Below are 18,878 nucleotides of genomic sequence, written 5' to 3'. Positions count from 1 at the left end.
GGGGGTACAGTAAAAAGGTAGTGGAAGTTGCCATAACCAAAACTAACAAATTTACCCGAGAGCAACTACTAGGAATTTATCCAGTGGATAGCAGTGACTTAGCTGAGACTCAGCCTATAGTTAAGGAGAGAGTACAGTGTTGAGCCATTGTTACTTATAGCCAACAACACAGTGAAATACGTAAGATCTTTTCACGGAATTGGAATCTGGTTCGGGGTGATCCCATAATAGGAAATCTGGTTAAGAACAAACCTGATATCACCTTTAGGAAATCTCCATCACTAGGCAATGCCATTGTCAGTAGCACCATGGACGCTCCCAAAAAATGGTGGGAACGCATCACCGGATTTAAGAAATGCCAGAGCTGCAAGGCATGTAAACATGGCATAAATAAGACCCATTTTATCAGTCCCTTTCATGACACTCCTGTTGCCATTAGACAGAAATTGGGGTGCAAGACCGAATATGTTGTTTACGTATTAGTGTGTCCTTGTGGCCTACAATATGTGGGGAGTACTCGTCTCCCGGCCCACAAGCGCATCCTCCAACATCTACGAGCGATTATTGGGAAAGACCAGGCATACCCCGTGGCCAGACACTTTGAGAAACATCACCAAAGTAATGCAGATCTTTTAAAGTACTATTTAGTTGATACTGTATTACCCTTGAAGAGGGGAGGAGATAGAGATGGGAAACTCCGTCTCTTAGAAACACGCTACATCCTCGAACTAAATAGTAAACAGCCTGGGGGATTGAACCATAGTGAGGACCTTTACACATGTCTTGGATGATCTATGGTTCCTATCAAGAATTTTCCTGCAGGACACCGGTTGTCGTTTGAGCTAAATGAAATTATATGTAAATATGTACATCAGGCAGCCTCTGAATACTTGTATTCCTATTTGAATAATAGGTACCATTTTAATGCACTGTCACTTTATTTAAAATTGAATGACCCCCGAGGAAGTACATAGTAGAAAATGGGTGTTAACGTGAATTTTAGCTGATATAATGGGGAATTGAGATTTGGCTCTGGTCAAATAATGATATTGTTCTGACAGTTAATCAGATTACAACTGAACAGGGTTAGGTATTAAAACATATGAATTGAAGGTTGCAATTTTATACTTAATGACCTGAATATGCCAAGGGTTTTTATACCCACTAAAAGGTAACAAAAGGGCTAGATTTAGTCTGTCTTTTGTGGCAAACTAGAGTCAATGTAATACTTGTAAATAGGGTGTAAATATATGAAATTAGAATATGGATCTATACATATTTTTAAGGAAATAGAATTTTCTTTTCTTTTCATTTTGTATTGAATATTCTTATTGGGTTGTTTCCCTTTTATATATATGCATACCTTCTTACCCTGAACAATATCTATGGAAAGCGATCAGCAAAATGGATATATGTGATGAAATGTCGTTTTTGCCTTGATAATGCACTTTGAACCAACAAATAATGCAGAGCACTATGCTCTAAACTTTGTTTTCTCCATTAACTATGAATTGGTGTATTTCCCTTTAAATTTTAAAAGTGGAAGTACTGCCCATGTGATTATCACACTATATATGTCACTTCCTTCTTCCTGACATGACATGTGATCAAGCCTCGGCTGAGGCGAAACGCGTCATGGCGACTGGTGGGCGTTTGAATACACAATAAAACTCACTGGAACGAGAATCACCGAGTTTGTGGCTTTTTTCGAATTCTCGTCAATCAGCAGAAGCGGATGCTAAGCTGGGTTTCGAGACTTGTGGAAATATATATATATATATATATATATATATATATATATATATATATATATATATATATATATATCCGTAGAACAGCGTTCTCTCTCCATAGGTTAGGGATCCCCCACACTCCATAGAACAACGCAGACACGGTCCAAGTTCGTGCAAGTAATTTAATTAGTGCAAGCACATCGTATGACGTTTCGGCTCCACTAGTATTCATCATCTTCATCAGACCGAAAGGTAAAGACTCTAATTGTAATCAGAGCCAGCTGCACTCCAATGATTGGGAGGAGCCAAGGAGGTACTTAAAAGTGTGGGACTTTCGATTCCGACATTACTAGGCATCTGACGAAGACAGTTTTGTCGAAATGCATCATGCCGAAAACTTTTTTAATTAAAAGCGGTCTTTTTCCTTCATCCCCGATGTGTCCTTTCTGGGTTTCTTCGCTGAAGGTTCCTTTTGCTGGGATATATACTAGTATATATATATATATATATGTATATATGTAAGAGTTGTGCTGGCTGAAGCACTGCGCCTTTATACATGGTAATTTTCAACATTTTACTATAACAGAATTGGATATTGGACATATAAGATCTTGTAAAGATTTTGCAAATTGGGCACGCAGGTATTTTTGAGCATGCCCCTCTGGATTCATGTCTAAAGCTGTCTATGAAATATGACTGTCTGTGTTCCTTTTATTCCCAGCTTTTACAAGAGCAAATTGTACTCCCTCTGCATAAACAAAATAGGGCCAAGAGTTTGGCAGACAGGTTACTCCTTTGCAACAGAGTACCTGTTTGCCAAACACTAAATCAGTCCCTGAGTCACATAAAGAATGGCAGGGCAGCCTGGCGTGAAGCAAAGCATTGGACCAGAAACCAGCCTTTAGCCATAATGAGTTCACAAAGGCTGAGTCGCACAATGGCAGGGCAACCTGGCATGAAGCAAAGCATTGGACCAGAAAGCCAACCTTTAGCCATAATGAGTGGCACGAAGGCAAAGTTGCACAATGGCAGGGCAGCCTGGCATGAAGCAAAGCATTGGACCAGAAAGCCAATCTTTAGCCATAATGAGTGGCCAAAGGCAGAGTCGCACAATGGCAGGGCAGCCTGGCATGAAGCAAAGCATTGGACCAGAAAGCCAACCTTTAGCCAAAATGAGTGGCACGAAGGCACAGTCGCACAATGGCAGGGCAGCCTGGCATGAAGCATTAATAAGATCACCCGACCGACAACAAGCTGCATGTATTCCCCATTTGCTTGCCTTTACCATTCATCTAGATTGCATATAAGGCGAGTCTTGGTCAATGATTCATGCAGACTCTGAAATGGTTCTGTATTTTCCAAGATGTGCCTTTCATTCAGCATTGGGATTTGTTTCCCGGATCTCATTCTATATACGATCCGTCATCTTGTTTGTTTTTCACAGAAGTGCGAGTTAAGTTTGTGCTTTACTCCCTCTTTGTACTGTATCCACCTGTGCCTCCCTGTGCTCTTAAAAATCAGCGGTGTGACACAAATACAAACTTGTGTATGTGTCTCCTCCGAGCCAAAGAGCTCGGATCCATGGTTGTCAATTACTAGTAGTCTTGCCCTTTGGTACCTCTAATAATGCCCTCGCTACCACTGATCTCAAGGCTAATAAAGACAGCGGCAGGAGTCGAAAGTAAATGGGGGCCTTGCTTAATTTGAGTCGGTAGTTTCCGGTGCTCACCTCCGCACTTAATCATCATCGCTTATAGCGCAAACTCAACCCATTCATTTTTGGTCTGCACGGGAAGATTAAAGGGCATATTATCAAGGAGTAGCGATATTTATCGCAATTTTTTTTTATTGCTTGCTATCGCCGGATATTATCGCAGGGATAATGTGCTATTAGCAAAGTTTATCTCTAATGCAATAAAATATCCAGCGATAGCAGCTCAATGCGAAAATATCGCTGGAAATCCAGCGATATTCTCGCATTAACGCCAATGGGGGCTTAATGTGATAATCCACCCCCCATTGACTATACAGGTAAGTCAACTTTTTAGCAGGAGTTGGTTTCTAGCGATAATCGCACTTAGCACAATTTTTTTTATCGCTTCACCTGCCTTGCTAATAGGCGATAGCTGTGTTAGCGACTGTTTTCAGTCACTAACAGTTTGGGTACGCCCACTTTGCATGTCATTAGTGATAAATATCGCTGAAATGCAAAGCGGGCCCCAAACCTGTAGCTATCGCCTATAGGCTGTCGCTAACTGCTGTTAGCACCAGCTTGCTAATAGGGCGATAAAAATATCGCCACTTTAGCGGGAAAAAGTCCAGCTATAGCAGCTATATCACTATTGCTAATATGCCCCTAAGTGATTTCCCCAGAATAACAGGAAATTGAGCTGACACCAAGACTCTAACCTGGTTGCTCAGCTCCCTGGTACGATACAGAAAAGGGGGTGGTGATGAACAGAGTGTCTGAATTAAGCAGACCACTCTTACCCAGTCCAAAGATCAGGGCTTGATCCATCACCGTTATTTATCTCACTGCCCCATCCCAGCTCAGAACCTGGCTATATGCAAATTAGTCTGTCCCTGGCCCAGTGCATCATGGGAACAGGGCAGACCAAACTACCAAGCCAATTCTTCACCAGAAAGGAGACAAGCTACCGGGGACCGGTTTCTGGCATTTCAGCCTCTTCGGCCCGGCTTGCTTGAATCCTGATGGAGCAGTGAGAAAGGGACTCATGTCTGAGTATACCCTGCCACACCTATAGTGGCCAAAAACGATACAGAAAAGGGGGTGGTGATGAACAGAGTGTCTGAATTAAGCAGACCACTCTTACCCAGTCCAAAGATCAGGGCTTGATCCATCACCGTTATTTATCTCACTGCCCCATCCCAGCTCAGAACCTGGCTATATGCAAATTAGTCTGTCCCTGGCCCAGTGCATCATGGGAACAGGGCAGACCAAACTACCAAGCCAATTCTTCACCAGAAAGGAGACAAGCTACCGGGGACCGGTTTCTGGCATTTCAGCCTCTTCGGCCCGGCTTGCTTGAATCCTGATGGAGCAGTGAGAAAGGGACATTATGTTCAATTGCTTTGGTCTCAGGCACACCTATAGTGGCCAAAAACGATACAGAAAAGGGGGTGGTAGGCTGCTCTGGCAATAATGCCTCATCTTCTCCCCACTTGTAGGGTTTCATGATTAGTAGTTGGTTCTGTTTTAGGTGAGACCCCTGGCACTTATTTTTTTTTTACAAATTAACCACTGAATGGGGGTATTAAGAAGCCCTGCTTTTTGTTTGATTTGTAGGTCTGGCGTTAATCAAGACACTTAGATTTTTCTAATATGTTCAGTATACTTCAAGCAGCTTTAAGCCAGCCCTCTTCATAAATTGATCTATTATGTCATTTTTCTTCCGTCCACTACTGCATACATGTAGGGCAATGGGTCAGCCCACTTGAGAATTTGGCTAACTTTATTGTGAGTCATGGCACTCTGCCCTTTCAAAAGGAGAATACCCACACACAAAATAGTTCTGTTATGTGCCAGGGATTAGAATGGCAATGTTTGCTTTTTGAGACAAATAAAATATTTTAGCTGTTAACAAATAATTTTTTGTTTTAGCTTGATGAGAGCATGGCATCTTCCCGAACAATCAAGTTTAGCAACATTACAAAAACCATGAAAAACAAGCAGTGACAAAGAAAAAGGCTGATAGCCAAGGCCAAACCTATTTTGCCAATGCTTGTTGTAAATAGTCACCCTCTGGCTGTTTGGAAGCTTTTGAGGTCCTAGGGGTGGGAAAGGAAGCCTCTTAGTGATGTCACAAGGTCATGGGATCTGTGATATAATTTCCACTACAACCAAAATTAACAGTGAGTCCAAGACCAGACAATGTACCCAAAATATGGCAACACCAGGGAGTAGTTTAATTATAAACAAGTTCCCATCAGTCCACCATCGAGACCGCCCTTCATCATCTGGGATCTTTTATGTTTATAAATAACACAAAGAGGGTAAAAAAACCTGGGCTGGCAGATAGCTAAGCCATGCACAGGAAAAACCGTAGTGTTATTATAGATGTGCGAAGAAAGCGTGTATACTCGGGGAACTGAAATAGATACATCTGTTTAATTGTTTTTTTTTTCTTAGTGCGGTGCATCCACTACCTGAGCTCGTGCCAGGTGAGGTGGGGCAGTTCCTTCCCATCACGTGGGTGAGTGAATTTACTTCTACATATTAATTGTAGTGGTGATTGTAGACTGACCTTGACAGTCCGAGATGATGGTCGATAATTGTTTACGACCAGCACATTATAATGATGGCACATGGTGCATGTTGTTTTTTGTTAAAAGTATCCTTGACTCTGTACCCTACTATATACGTTTTTTCTCTTAGGATGAGAAGATGAACACACATACACCATCAGGTGATATGGTTTTTGTTATTTTAATTCAGCAGTAGCACTAATGGTCCTGAAGAAGCAGCAGGAGATCACTAGACTCCAACTGTCTGCAGAAACATGTCGACCTTACACCTTTTTTAGTGGTCATTTGTTACACCACTAATTTTGCACTGTTTTTATTGATTTAGGAGTGTGAGGGTGTTTATTAAACTTGTTTTCCCGATCACGACCTAATTTTAGAGCCTTTCTCTCTTTCACATACACTTTTTCTTTGCACTGCTTTTCAGTTCCCCGAGTATACACGCTTTCTTCGCACATCTATAATAACACTACGGTTTTTCCTGTGCATGGCTTAGCTATCTGCCAGCCCAGGTTTTTTTACCCTCTTTGTGTTATTTATAAACATAAAAGATCCCAGATGATGAAGGGCGGTCTCGATGGTGGACTGATGGGAACTTGTTTATAATTAAACTACTCCCTGGTGTTGCCATATTTTGGGTACATTGTCTGGTCTTGGACTCACTGTTAATTTTGGTTGGTGTCAATTCTGTGTAGGGGATTTAACAGTTGAGGTCGATAAACTTACCCCTAGGACCTTCCTTGTGTTTAGTATAATTTCCACTACTCCTGAAATTTTGAGGTATTGATGTCCATATTCAGATCTAAAATGAAACCAAGTTGCGCTTAGTTTCTTCATTTAATAAACATCAAGCAATGGGAAAGACAATAGGACAGGACCTGGCAAGCCTGCTATGTTTTTTAAAAATTTATTTTTTGCAAACATGTGCAATTGATATTAAAAGTTGAAAGGTAACAACACTTTAAAAGTGCTGTAGTCGAAATGTGCTCTGGCACTAAATTGAACTATGTTTTAGGTGGATGTGCACATGTGCAAGAATCACAGTGAAGCGAGTCAATGGCTGAAGTGGTATTTGCCCATGCTGTAGGCTGTGGTGGGCAAAAGATATAGTTATCTTTAGTAACTTTAACTTGCACCCCCACCATGCACGGTGTTGTCATCAATGATATCATTTCAGATGTTGCATTGATGCTATCAATGATGTCATAGAACTTATCATGAGTGATGTTATATGTTAGATAATTAGCAGTTCATGGCAAGGGTACGAATTATAAACACTGTTCGTCATAGCAATTCTAGGATGCAGCGCCCCATTATAATTCAGGTGGAGCATTATCCTCAGAGGGATACTCGTTTTGGTTCATTCCATGTGGCCCAGTGGTCATATACCTAACATTACTGGATGCAGGACAATTGTGCCCAATTTTATTTGGTACAGAAATATACTCCGTAAAACCTCCTTGAAGTTCATGGTAAGTATAATGGGCACAGGCCCAGCCCAGCCCCCACCGACCCCATTCAGCAGAGGCTGAGCATGGAATGCGCTCAGCAGTTACGAGGAGTGTTCCACAACCTACAAAAAATGCTTGACACCACCCACATCCCATTGGCATCCCCACTCCAAATTACCGCCAGCTCAGAGAAGGTGTTAAATGGGAGAAGAGAAGTTGCCAAACATGGATAACTATATGGAAAAGGGATTTTTGTTTAGGGATAATTTAGCCACCTTGCAGATGTCATTAATAGTGTCTGGTCACCCCACAGTGCTCTGCAGCACAAAGAGTGTGGTTTCTATATTTTAAAACCTCAATCAGAAGTTTCAAGAGAACAGAAGCTGAGTGACCCCAGACTGTACGCTTGCCTGTAGTGTGATCAGGTCCCCGCCCAATCAGGTAGAAGCACAGTTTAACCCCTTTTGGCAATTTAAAAACCCCAATTGGAAGTCACAAGTTCCCAGAAGATGCTAGTTCGTCATGAGGCAGAAGGTCATGTGATTTCCACTAGTCCTCCCAGTCCAGCCGCTCAGGATGAAACACCACCTTCCATACTCCCCAAGGTATTCTAGACTAGGTATCCTCAGCTACGGGTGGATAAAAATAAGAGCAGCTTCAAGTTTGGTCATGTTATGGCTTCGAAGCTCCTTAGGCCTGATAGAGCGTCATGCTATTCCGAAAATTGTAGGGGTTAATCATAATCATGGATAGTCCGCACCTGCATATATTCTTGTGTTATACTAAATGATGATCATAAGAAATGTGGGATTATATTGAGATGTTTAAGAGTAGTGATAAAGATTTTAGTGATAAATATTTAGTTCCTGTTATTAGAGAAAGGAAATTATATTTAAATGCAATTATATAATCCTCGATGCTCATTGCAAAAGCTTAATGAAGTAGCCTATGTATAATGTGATGCATTAGATTTAAACGTGCACAATATTAACGTTTGCACTTGTAGAGATGATTAATTATGCTTTGAATGTAATGAAATGTAGTGCTTACAGATGCAACATTTATTAATGTGTGTAATTCTTGCTGTGTAAAGGCCTAAAATGAAGGTTCACGTTTTGCTATGAAAGGCCTATTCGGAATCTCTTGTTAGCTGTATTTTGTAGGACCGAAATTTGCTTTCCCTGGTAAAGTTCTCATTTAGAGGTAGTCAGCTAAATTCATGTGCGTGCAAGGTTTTTCTGTTCCCATGCTTCTGTTGCAGGTGCAAGGACACCCTTCTCGTTAGCTAGACTTATGCTCTTTCTTTTAGGAGTTAGGTATGGAGGTGACCTGCAACATAGTGTCCAGGAATGCCAATAATTGGAAGCTCGCTGATGAAGCCTGAGACCCAAGGACATACCAACCGTTGCTGGACGAAGTACAAGTTTCTGTGGAAAATTACCTACAAGAGGTGCCTGGCTAGAGGAGGTGTTTCAGGGACAAGTTTTAATAATGGTGAATTTTGTATTAGGGACAGTGCCCCGAGGAATAAGTGAACAGAGAGCCGTGAGGAGGGTTGAAGAAGGGATCAATTCTTGGAAGGAAGACTTAACTTTGCTATTGACCCTTACAACGTGAGTGTACCTCTTAGGAAGTCTTCAAGAGCTGACACCTTTTCTTGATCTTGTCTAGGAGATGCTAAGTAGGAATGCCACTTTAGTGATAGTGTAGGGACAGATTTAACGGATTTCTTTTACAGCCAATAATAATGAAGACTGAATTAGATGTTGGTGCAGTTGTTGTCTGTTTAGTATTTTTAGAGTTGCTCATTCTTTTTATGCTACACTGGATCAGACTGGGGCGTAGGATGAACTTTGTATTAGGGCCTATGTATTTCTTCAACCTCGTCATGAGGTGCTTGTATGTTCAGTTATTTTTGGCCTTGTAATAAAACCCCTAAATTGTCATTCGGAGTCAGTGGTCCTTCCCGAGTCTAAGTTGATTGGTTCATACTGTTGGGGGTGAATCTATTGGTTTTCTCCCCTTTACTCTTCCGAGCAGATAACAAAGATCCAGTCGACCGAGGATTCTTAGAGAGATTTAAAGATAAGAATCCAGCATAATCAGGCCCTTTGCTTTTGAGTTCTCTGACCTTGCATCCCATCCCACGTGGCTGTGTGCCTGCTGCCTGCCTCACTCCGCATGATCACCAGTGTAGAAAGCACTCACACCCTATCCACATTCCCCTCATCACATCTTCATCAGACATAGTTTACAGGCTACAATGCATGCCCATTAATGCCCATTTTTCAACGCAAGGCGGAGTTGACAACACACTCGCCCCAATATACATAGATCATCATATGAAAAAGAGCATCTCAAAATCGTTAAAAAGGTCTAAGAACCTCATAGAAAGCCTATTGAAAGCATAGACCAAACCGGTGTTGCATATTCATGACGGGTCAGGCGGCTCTGGCTGATGCCTGGAAAGAAAGCATCTGGGTATTTAAAGATAACCATGTTTTCCCCCCCAAAACTCACAGGTGTATCAGTATTGAACGTGCGACATAATTCACACAATACATTGTATTTTGGAAGATTCAGTCTTCTGAATTAATTCAAAACTGTTTCCCATTTTCAGTACTGCTAATCTTTTCATCCCAGCCACTACTCTTATAGAACAGAAATTATTTCAGTGACTCGTCTACTCTAAATGCTCCAGCCAAGGAGAAGGCCTAGGGTGATAGTCATGGACAGACAGACTATTCAGCGGTGTATAGGCCTACGTTCAGGTGTAGGGTGGTGAATGTAGGCTTCTCTTGCTGATGCTACTCGATTTGTGAAACATGCCTATCACTGTAAGTCTCAGTTACCAGTTAAATTGCAAGTGTTAGTGCCAATGTCAAAGACGTCCTTAGAGGGGTCAATGTACATCAATATATTTGTCAATGTTGATTCCCTTCAACATTAAGAACGATACTGATGTCAAATCGGTTCTTACAACCAAGCTTGATCCTCGAGATTCCCATGCTGTTCAGGGTTCAAAATTATCCAATGGTTGACCAAGCAATACCAGTGCCGCCCCCTTTATCAACGACCCGCTAAGGAGTCAGAAAGCCACCCAGCCAGTCACAAGAAAGGTAGAGATGCTTCACACGATTTCTGGAACAATGTGGTTCAGTTACCTTGGAAAGAGAACTGATAGCAGCACAGGAATTGACAACATTTCAAAAGATATGTGCTTTCAAAGAAATACAAGGCAACTTAAATAGGGACTGAAAGGGAAGGGTAAGCCTGCAAACAGCAAACAGATACGTGTAATGAGACTGAGTGTCATACCTTCCTCCACTCAGTGTTCAAATTCATTAAATATAGCCTTAATGGGAAAAGCATAACTGAAGGTAAACTCAAGAAAAGTGCATTCACATTATTAGCCTACAAACAGCAAAGCCTGCAAGAAGAAGAAATGCATGTCTTGAGTTTAAGTAAAAGATGCAGTTTATAAAAACAAGATTGGGTGAATATTGCTAAATTTACTTGATATAAAGTTTAGAGCCGAGGGTTATTCCAAAAGGATATACTCAGTGGGATAATGAGGACTGAATACCACGGTGCCTCCTCCTCTAGGGCGGAGGAGTGTCGCCCGACTGCTGAAACGCAGTAGTCAAAAGAAAAATAAAATGACAATAAAACTATTGTATTGTCATTTTATTTTTACTTCTAGCCCCGGAATAGAGGGCAGGTGGGGCCAAGCCGCAGTGTCGGACAGCAGAGGGAGTGGTGGTAGGCACTAAAAGTGCGCATGCCGGTTTGGCCATCCGTCCACGGCCGGCTAACCCGTCATGCCCTCTTGGATATCTCCAGGCTGTTCCTTGGAGATATTCAAGTGCTCAGGGCACAGGCTCAAAGACAGCAGGGTCACAAAACCTGCCCTCTCTGCCCAATTAAAGCGCTTCTCTCATGCTTACAGAAGCGCTAGGATTGGGTGGGTTCTAGGAACCTGTGCACATGAGAATTGTAGTGTTGGACGGGAGCAGAGGAGCAGCGTGGGAGCAGAAGATCGCGGCGACCAGCAGGAAAGGCAAGTTAATATTTTTATTATTATACTTTTTTTCCCGCCACCCCACCTCAGATTGGCAGCAGCCACCCCTGCGGAATACCCAGAAAAGAAAGTCCACAAAACGAATGTGGAACAAGAGCTGCAGGAGTAACAGAGGCAAAGTAGATGGTATTTGATTTTTGAAGGATTGACGTTCTCTATAGTATCTGCACAGATTCTTAAGCAAAGTAGATCTGTCACAGATAAGATACTCATATATAATGAATGTCATTAGCATATAGGTGAAAGCAAACACACTTCCCTTCGCCCACATACATTCTGAGCAATTTAAGCGACATATTTGTGCACTAAGGAACTTGGAAAGCTTAGGAAGAGGGTTACGCTGAGTGATTCCCATCTGTACTAGTTAGTATCTACTAAACAGAAAAGCATAAGGCCCAATTTCGAGCCGGACGGACATGGCAAAACGGGGTATCCTGGCCCTCATTCGCTTTGTATGCCCCCTTTACTATGAGTCATCCAATGGTGGTGCCCTTGTTGCCTCTGGTGTCGAAAACCTATACATACGGTAAGCTGATGACAGAATGGTTTATTTCCCCTGCAGTAGTTGTCTTCCTAGTGTTGAACTTGCTCTGGATGTAAGTGCAACAAGTATATATCTCATTTGGTTTCTTCAATGGGTCCATTCACAGGGAGGAAAACGTATTGTTTAAATGTTTCATATTTGTTGCTACATCTCCAGATGACATCAGCATAGGGGTGCTGAATACGTTTTCTAGAAATGGGATGGTGCTTATGTGTTTAGTTAAGACATGTATTATTTTTGCGTTCTGATTTGCTAAAGAAATTATACTCTTGCTCACCTCACGATGATTCTGCAGCTTTACTATCCAAGAATTGTAGATAAGAACCCTTTACATTTGGGGGTGAGCCAGAGACTTTCTTAATCTTTCCTATGTTGGTAGGGATGCTACCGATTTTCTTATGATTTTGTTGTCCATGTATACTTAGAATACTTTCAGATTTTGACATACTCTGTATAAATTTGCATCTGAGAGCCTCCGTGGCAGTGACACAGTACCACTCATTTTGAATGTTTGTAATAAACCCCTTTAACTTTTCATTGTTCTAGAACTCAATTTTTTTTTCAGAAACAGGCTTTATTGAATTTTGCACAAACAGTATAACAAGGTTAAAATTTAGTACATCATAAAACAATACAGCGTTTGACTACAGTGCAGGCTATGAAATTGCATGATAGCTTAGCACATACCGACACCAAAACACTTGTCCTTGGTTGTGGCCCTAGGTTAGTTGTCCCAGCCATGTCCCCCACACATTACCATGCTTTATGGGACAACAGTGGGCTCCATAGAATGGTCGCTGCTGCTGTGCACATCGGTCCACACCCCTGCCGCCACTGAGAGAGGGTGGGAGGGGCAGGGATTGTTCAGCAAGTGGCAATGTCCCATTTGGTGATCATAAGGGAAGTACCCAAGAATGACCAATCGCCCTAGTTCAACCGTAGCCCTCAAGGACTCCCAGCAAGAGTATCAAGGGAAAAAGGGTGACCTCTCATCCCAGCACTTCAGTTCTCTCCTGCCACTGCAGACCAAACTCTTAAATCTTAGGGCATAACCACACCAAATGGTAAAAATAGTTGGGAACACCACTACAGCACGGGCAAGTTGGTTCAGGGAGGAGACTTGCCTGGTGCAACCTGGCCGGGGAAAGGTAAGCACAATAAAATTAGTAGCTTTGTATCAGGCGTAGCCTGGAAGAAATGGTAATAAGTCTATGTGCCATCAGTGTGTCCAGCAAGTCATCGTTTTCAAGGCGACCCAGCCAGACTTCCCATTGGTATCTAATGTAATCCAAAGTGCCTGGGGAATTAATGATCAGTGTTCAGTACATTTTGGAGACCCTACCCTTGACCCGTACACCCATGAGGAGCTTGCCTTCCAGCGGGCTGAACTCAGGGAGAGGGCAGATCTGAAAGGAAAGGGTTTGAAGAGCATGCCACAACTGAAGGTATTTGTAGAATTGTGTTTTGATAAGGGTATAGGTGTCTTGGAGTTCCTGAAAGGATTGTATGTATGCCCCTGATTACACGTTGCCCAGCTGCAAAACACTGATATGGTCCCACCTCTCAAAGCCTTACAGCGTTGCCACCTCACGCAAGCAGATATCATGCCTTAGAGGTGTTTGCTGTGTAAGTGTTATGTCCCATTGAGTGTGATGTAGGGCGGCCCTCCTGGCTAGGAGAAAACTTTTGGTCCCTGGGGGAGAGGTGTGGGGGAATCGGGAATCTGTATAACATGGCAATTATTCAGGCGAACTCTAAGAAGATAGTTCCAGTTGGTAGGCAGGATCTGACTTGCCCTGTTAAACCAGTTGTGTATCACCAGGAAGTGGGAACCAAGTAATAGAGGTAGAGATTGGCCATACCTAAACCTCCATCATACAGGGCACACGGGCAATGAGCAAGGACGAAGCGGGTCTAGATCTGTGCAACAGGAAGGAGGTCGTAACCCTCTAGGGCATGGAACCACGTCCATGGAATGGGGAGTATGAGATTCTGAAAGATACAAAGAAACCTCAAAAGGATTATCATTTTATAAAGGGCTATGAGGCCTATTACATTCAGGGGGAGGGACTGTATTTCTAGAGGTTACTTTTCACCTTTTGCATCAGGGATCCGACATTAAGCGACCAGGTAAGTTTAGGGTGAAGTGCCGTCCAGACACCCAGGTATTTAAAACTGAGACAATGGATGGGGATATTGTCCTGCCAGTCAAAGCAGTCTCGCGTCTGGCCAGGGGCACTTACACTGATTTAGAGAGGTTCACCAGGAGACCCAAGAACTCACATGAAGTTTTGGAGGACATGGAAGCATCAAGGACAGCTCACAGTGTGGTTTGCTTGCTGAAGAAGGATGTCATCGGTATATAGTGCTAGGGCTATGTGATCTTCATAACCCTAACTCCACCTCCATCCATGCAGTTGAGCATGGCTACGAATGAGGTATGCCAGAAGCTCAATCACCAACCTGAAGGGGAGCCCTGCCTAGTCTCTCTTCCAACAGAAAAGGCACTGGAGAGTACACCATTATTCTGGACTCGCGCTGTGGGGTTAGATTGAGTATAGAGCATGGTAAAGTCGACAAAAATGGGGCCCAATCCTGGCATATATTAGTATCAGTCTCAAGTATACCCAGTCCACAGTATCAACTGCCTTTTCAAAGTCGGTTAGAAGCAAGGCTAAATTGGATGGAAGAAGATTACAGTGGGCTAGGGCCACATGAAGGAGCCGGAGGAAATGTCACATATTGTGGGCGGGCATAAAGCCACATTGGCCTGGATGTATCAAATGTGTGGAGGACCTGCATGAGATGGGTAGCCAGAAGTGTGGCAAAGATCTTGACCTCCCCCTTGATGAGGGACATTGGACGGTAGTCATCACATTTAGATGAGGGAGGCTGCGTCTTTAGGATTACTACAATTGTGGGGGCATCTACCTCTGGGAGAAAGGCGCCGTTCTGTGCTGCTTCATTCAAAAGGGCAAGAAGTTTGGGAGTCAGAATGTCGTGGAATGTTGTAAAGTAATCTGCAAGGAACCCGTCAGGCCGGGAGCTTTCCCAGGTGACACCACTCACATAGCCGCAGCCACCTCCTCAGCCGTGAAAGGCTTGTTCAGCATCCAATCTTTCGCCTGGGGCAAGCAAGGAAGAGGTACTTCATTAAGAAACTGAGAGGCAGAGTCTTCTCGGGGGCGCTGTGCATTAGCAATTATAGTAGTGGGCAAATATTTGAGCTAACTCTGGGAGAGTATGGGAAGTGTTACTGTGCTCATCAGTGATTTCAAGCACACTTCTCTTTGCCTGTGGGTAGGAGGCCAACCAATATAGCATCTTCCTATTTTTATCGCCCCACTCATAGACTCTGGCCGTTGTGGCTCTCCATAGATGTTTGTTGGCTTCCAGAGACTGGAGACGGATTTCTTATGCAAGAGATTTAGCTATCAGGGGACCTCACAGTCGAGGTCTGTCGCAAGGCTTCCTCCTGGCAGAGGGCGCGGGCTTCCAGTTGAGGGATATGGAGGGAGGGAGCACGCTCCTGTGAATGAATTCACCCTTTGACATATGCCCTCATGGTCGCCTTTCAGGTGGCCAAGAAGTTAATGGTTTTAGTGTATAAAATATTTTTAGTAAATTGTAATTTTCTATGTTGTTTGCTTTTTTATTTGTAATTAATATGGCTTCTTTTAAAAAATTGTTATGTTATTGGTTATATGTGTGTATATATATATATATATGTATATATATATATCTATATATTTTTTTATTTTTTTATTTGTACATTATTAAAAAAATTATTACATTATAATAGAAATTAAGAATTATTAGTTTAATAATGTTTTAACTAGATGTATGTAAATACAAATTATTATATAAGTGTGTTTGACCTTTTTTAAATCAGTTTGATTTTATAATTGTTTAAATAAATATGAAATATATTTTATTTTCATTCTAATGATATTATAATTTAATTTATTTAGGGCCTTATTATGACTTTGAATAGGTAAAAGGTGGTCCCCACGATGGAAGCGGAGCCCTTGACTTCCACGGCAAAAGTGTCAAAACAGAGATAGAAAAAACCTCTCACAAGAGTAGGTTTACAATTATGGGCCTGATTACGATGTTGGTCGGAGTTGCCTCCGACCGACATCGCTGAGGAATCAGGATCGACCAACCTCTGGTCGGTGGTCCCGACCGCATAATTACAATGGCACAGCACATGGTGCGGTCGCATACCTCCATTTCCCTGTGGGAGCACAGAGAAATGGGATTTTGTGTAAATCCCTGCACCATGTGGCACATCAGGGATTTACAGGCTCACAACCGTAGGCCCGGGAGGCAAGGGTCAAAGTCGCTTTCCGACAGCCTTTCCATGTCGGAAAAGCCGGCATGGAAAGGCTGTGCAAAAAAAACATCGTAATCCTGACTGTGGAAACGCCGTCCTAAAGGGATAACGTTGTGGTTCCAAGTGGCTTCTTGAGCCCGTCGGACGCCAGCCGGAATAACCGGCCAATTTGACTTTCGACCGCCTACATTGTAACTAGGTGGTCGGACATCAAACCAGGGATGTCGTCAGAAAGCCTCTGACCTGCGGTCGGAGGCTTTCCAACCGACAACATAATAGGGCCCTATGTGTTTAGTGCATTTATTCTTATGTATCTTCTCAGTTATGAATATATACATCATTTCTTAGCGATTATTATGCATTACTTATATCTGAGTGAGTGAGTGAGGAGGGATTTGTAGAGCGCAACTTAGCCCAAGGGCATCAAGGCGCATACAAGATGGTACAGCTGTTTGGGGAGTAAAGATGCGCCAACTACAGGTAAGCTGCTAAGAAGAGCCAGGTCTTTAATGCTTTGCGGAAAGATGCAAGCAAAGTTTGCCCTTTGAGCTCGGCAGGGAGAGTGTTCCACAGTCTGGGAGCGAGGGCGAAAAAGGCCCTCCCTCCCCATCTGGCCTTATAAACTCGAGGGACGGACATAAGGTTCTTATTGGCGGAGCGTAGAGCCCTACCCGGAGCATAAAAGGACACAAGGGACCTGATATCTTCAGCTCCAGACCCATGCAGAGCACTATAGGTGATGCATAGGACCTTGAAATGTATCCTGGCATGAATAGGTAACCAGTGCAGATCTTTCCTAATAAGGGAGCCTGATGCGTGTCTAGGGGCATCGACAACGAACCTGGCAGCCGCATTCTGCACTATTTGTAGGTGTTGAACCAATCTTTATTTATGCCGAGATACAGTGCGTTGCAATAATCCAGCCTAGAGGAAATGAGAGCAACCGTAACCTGTTTTCGTGCTTCAGGGGTCAAGTAGTGTGTAATCTTTTTCAAGATTCTTAAAACACCACAGCAGGTTGAGACAGTCCTGCTAACTTGTTTATTAAAAGATAACGTGGTGTCCAGAATAACACCCAAGTTGCGGGCAGATTGGGAAAGCAAGGGGCAGGCACCAAGAGCAGAAGGCCACCAGTCCATTGACCAGATCTCCTGTTTGCCACCAAAGATAAGAACTTCGGTTTTTTCCCCATTTAATTTCAAGAAGTTCTTAATCATCCAGCCCGCAACTGCTTCCATGCAGTTCCTGAAGTTAAGGGCCGTGGCGTTCACCGATTGAGAGAGGGAGACCATAATCTGGGTGTCATCAGCATACGATAGAACTTCCAGCCCGAACGATCTTACAAGCCTGGCAAGTGGGGCCACATAGATATTAAAAAGTGTGGGGCTCAAAGATGAGCCCTGAGGGACCCCACACTGCACAGGCTTAACAGGCAAGAGGAAGTTACCCAGTTTAACCCTTTGAGTTCGCTGGTTGAGAAAGGATGTCAGGAGGCTCAGTGCTGATCCGTCCACTCCCATCTCACTAAGGCGAGTAGCCATAATGGAGCGGGACAGGGTATCAAATGCTGCAGTCAGGTCGAGCAGGATCAGAAGGGTAGTCTGACCACTGTTGACCTTAGCCCGGATGTTATTGATAGCCACTGTAAGGGCGGACTCAGTGCTGTGTGCCCTCCGGAAGCCATGCTGAGAGGAATCCAGCAGGCAGGAGTTATCCAGGAAGGCACTCAGATGATGGTTGAGATGAGCCTCAAGCATTTTGGCGGGGGCAGGAAGCAGGGATATGGGGCAAACGTTTTTCAGAATTCCAGGATCTAAGGTGGCTTTCTTTAGGAGGGGCTTGACAATCGCCATTTTCCACGAAGTAGGGAAGGCCCCTTCGGAGATTGCCAGATTCATTACTTCCAAGAGTGAAGGCAGCACTACCTCCCTACACTCTTTAAGAATCTTCAGGGGACAGGGGTCCAAAGGGGACCCAGATTTAAGCTTATCCAGAAGGCTGTCCAGTTGGTCCAATGTGAGGGAGGGGAAGTTTGAAAAATTGCTACAGATCCAGTCCCCAGATCTTCCAGTGGGGGTACCACCGAAGAAGAAGATGAACCCTCTAAATCTAAGTTGAGGTCTTCTAAGGCTGTGTGGATGTCCACTATCTTAGCATGAAAGAAAGTGGCGATCTGATCACACAGTTCCTGGGATGCCACTATGGGATCGGGTGACTGGAGAATGGACAGGGAATTTATGATTTTTAACAAATCCCTAGGGGAGTTAAGTGAGGCAGTCAGCTTGGCGAAGTGGGCCTTCTTTTCCATCAATACCGCGGCTTTGTACCCCTTAAGCAAATTTTTGTGTTTTTCTCTTTCCTTTGGATCAAGGTGAAATCTCCAAAGTCTCTCTTGTTTCCTGCAGCCCTGTATCAGAAGTCTGAGGGAGTCACAGTACCAGGGAGCCGAAGCTCGCTTTCTGGCAGAGAA

This window comes from Lissotriton helveticus, chromosome 1_1, assembly GCF_964261635.1.
Source record: "Lissotriton helveticus chromosome 1_1, aLisHel1.1, whole genome shotgun sequence".
NCBI lineage: Eukaryota > Metazoa > Chordata > Amphibia > Caudata > Salamandridae > Lissotriton > Lissotriton helveticus.
The sequence above is the reverse complement of the archived record's forward strand: the minus strand, read 5'-3'. Positions refer to the sequence as shown.